Below are 3,337 nucleotides of genomic sequence, written 5' to 3'. Positions count from 1 at the left end.
TAATTGTCTGATGTAATTCAGCAAGCGATCATTTTTTTGACCACCTACGAGGCATCAGTCTCTCTGTTAGGCACAGAGCGTACAGAAGTGCAAAAGAGAGGTCCACAGGCAGGCCCTCGGGTTTGTGAGAAGCTGGATGCCTTCAAGGCTCTGTAGCACTTGGCAAAGACTGGATGGACCTCTTCAACCATCAGAGCCAGAAGGTCACAAATGAGACCCCCCACCACCACCATCACAGCAGGCTCGGGGCTTCCAGAAGATATGCTTAACTCCACCTGTCTCTTGTTCTACCACACTGTATCACACATCTACTGTCTCTGTGACCCTCCTAGCCGCCCAGGAAAGTCGGCAATTAACCCATTTCACAGATGAAGGAACTAAGGCCAAGAGAGGTAAAGTGATTTATTGACAAGCATACAGGCAGAGTGATAGCATGGAGCTTCCCAGCCTCCCAGCAACCCACCATAGAGGAGAACATCAGCCTTCGCTAACGGCTTGCTGGGCCCTTTGAGGTGGGTGCTGTTATTCTGCCCTTTTTCAGGAGATGAGCCCCAGGCACAGAGAGGTAAGTCATAGGACGTCCAGCATCTTCTAAGGAAGTGGGCTTTTCTGAAAAAGACAACTTGGTTTTAGTCATGCCTCCTTGGTCATATTCGGCTCCCACTCTGGGGACAGATGTCTTATTAAAGGCCAAACACCAGAGAGGATCTCTCTGCTTGTCCCTCCTTTTCTCACTTTCTCTCTGATGCCGGGATCCCTGTGGCCTCAAGAAATCAGGGACTCCTCAAAGAGCCTTTTCAGGGGTGCCTGGGTGGCTCAGTTAGTTAAGCAGCCGACTTGATTTCGGCTCAGGGCATGATCTCCGAGTTGTGAGTTCGAGCCCCTCCTGGGGTCCCTGAGACAGGGCCCCTTAGCTCAGCAGGGAGTCTGCTCGGGATTCTCTCTCTCCCTCTGCCCCTCCCCTCCTTGCTCTTTTTTTCAAATAAATAAATCAATCCTTTAAAAAAAAAAAAAGATCCTTTTAAGAAAACTATGGGGATCTATTTTTATATTACAAAGACATGTAATTTGCAGGAGGGCTGCAGGGTAGGGGAGAACGGGGGATGGAGGCAGGCACCAGCGCGTGGTTCTGCGGGTGCCGTTCTGGTTAAGCCCCACAGCTGGTCTGATGGGATTTGGCAAACCCAAGGCCTGTCTCCCCGCTAGTCCTTTCTACCTGCCGCATTTGCATATACATATGATATCCGTTATCCTAATTATATCTATTTTCCCAGGTACAGACAGACATACCCCAGAGTTGGGGTGCCCATTAGCAGATCACACAGGCCTCTGCAGCTGTGTTTTGATTAGCAGAAAAGGTTCCCTGGCATCGGAGAACCGAAGTCACCTTTCAGAGTATGACAAGCGCAGCCAAGCGTCTCACAAGTGAAAATCAGAGGTTTCTCCAAGGAAGGAGTGAGAACAACCACAAAGAATTAAAAGGAAATAACCTTTAATGGTTTCAACTGTGAAAGCTCAGTCAGGCTTAAGGACTGCCATCCATCAGGCGGCGAGGCACCGGAGTGCTCCTGAAGCCCGGAGTCGCCCCCATGCCGGCTTCTGGAAGAAGGAGACAGCAGTGGGAGCCTCCCCAGGGGAAGCCCCACTCACGATTTTCCAGGCTGGGCTTGGAGGGGCGGGGGACACGGAAAGGTGGAGAGGCCAAGGATGGTGGCTGGAGGGAGTGCAAGGGCAGGGTTCAGATCCTGAGGCGTTCCCTTCTGCCTGGAAGACCTGCAAAGAATATGCAAATCCTTATGCAAATCCACAAAGCCTTCTTTTAGCTCCTGAGGCTCAGGGACTCCTTACAGGTGACCCATAGTGTTTTCATGTTTGCTTGCTCCTACCTTGCCATGCACACCCATGCTCTGGAGACCTCCTCAAGGGACTTGTGTCTCTATGCTACGAATGTGACTTATGGGTCAATAGCTTAGGTGTTAAGCTTGCGAGTCCTTCCTAATACATGCATGTTTGTAAGTTCTATCCTATTTCACTCTTGGCAACTCTATAAGCAGGCCTATGACCTCAACAGCACTGAGCCTAATGGCACTCGGTGACTTGCCCAAGGTCAAATGTCCAGGCCACCTTGAACTCTCTGACCCTCGTGCCCTAACTTCACGTGTGGTGATACTCCCTCTACATTTCCCTGATGAACATATCGCACATGCAGAGTGGTGGTGGACTGGAGAGGCTGAGAATCAGGAGAAGGGATTCTCACTGTCATCCCCAAGAGGGCCACACTGGAGAGGGGCGAGCAGGGCTTTGTGGATTGAAGATGCTTTCCAGGTGATGACAATGTGCTCCCAGGTACGTCTGGTTGAAAGCTATTCATTAATTCATGCTTTCCCCCCAACAAATATTTACCGAAGACCTGCTATGTGCTAGGCATTGTTCTACAAGGCTTCGATTATAATAAACATCCTGAGACCAATTTAGAGAGGGCAGTCTCTCTGAGGAAGAGCATCTGAGCCCAGGATCCTTCTGGAATCCAAGCCAGCCCTGCAAGGATTGAGTGGAGAGGCTTCCGGCAAGGATGCAACATGGCAGAGTTCCAGGAGTTTCTAGAAAGGGTGTTTGAGAACCGGAAAGGAAGTGGACTGGCCGGAACAAGGTGGTCAAGGACAGATGGTAGAGATGAGCTTGGAAAGAGAAGCAGGTGGGAGCCCATGAAGAAGCTCAGAGGGTTTTTGGATTTTTGTTTTGTTTTGTTTTGTTTTTAGGTCACCTTTAAGCTACCGCCAACCTTGTGACTTAAAAATAAAGCGTTTTTTTTAATTAATAGGTTAGAATAGCATAGTATATTCATGCAATGGTTCTCAAACTTTAGAAAGTATCAGAATCACTTGGAAATCTTGGTAAAGCTCCAAGAACTTTTTTTTTTCTTTTTAAGAGAGAGAGAGAAAGAGAGGAGATGGAGATGAGGGAGAGACAGAGAGAAGGGGAGAGAATCTTAAGCAGGCTCCATGCCACTGTGGAACCCAATGTGGGGCTCGATCCCACAACTCTGAGATCATGACCTGAGCCAAAGTCAAGAGTTGGACGCTTGGGACGCCTGGGTGGCTCAGTGGGTTAAAGCCTCTGCCTTCAGAAACAGTCAAAAAAACAAAGAGGCAACCCACGGAATGGGAGAAGATATTTGCAAATGACAGTACAGTCAAAAGGTTGATATCCAGGATCTATAATGAACTCCTCAAACTCAACACACACGAAATAGGCAAACATATCAAAAAATGGGCAGAAGATATGAACAGACACTTCTCCAATCAAGACATACAAATGGCTATCAGACACATGAAAA

The 3,337-nt window shown here is 48.6% G+C and overlaps 1 long non-coding RNA gene across 1 annotated transcript in view; it reads right to left on the bottom strand.

Moving 5' to 3' along the window:
* Nucleotides 1-384: 384 nt before the first annotated feature.
* The window catches only part of LOC132006046 (uncharacterized), a 24,369-nt gene continuing 21,416 nt past the window's right edge, over nt 385-3,337 (bottom strand). The window contains exons 4-5 of the long non-coding RNA XR_009400970.1: nt 1,491-1,599; nt 385-609 (exon numbers count right to left, since the gene is read on the bottom strand). This is a non-coding gene — a long non-coding RNA (uncharacterized LOC132006046). The remainder of the gene's footprint in view (nt 610-1,490; nt 1,600-3,337) is intronic.

The sequence above is a fragment of the Mustela nigripes genome, chromosome 17 (assembly GCF_022355385.1).
Source record: "Mustela nigripes isolate SB6536 chromosome 17, MUSNIG.SB6536, whole genome shotgun sequence".
Taxonomy (NCBI): domain Eukaryota; kingdom Metazoa; phylum Chordata; class Mammalia; order Carnivora; family Mustelidae; genus Mustela; species Mustela nigripes.
The sequence above is the reverse complement of the archived record's forward strand: the minus strand, read 5'-3'. Positions and strand labels throughout refer to the sequence as shown.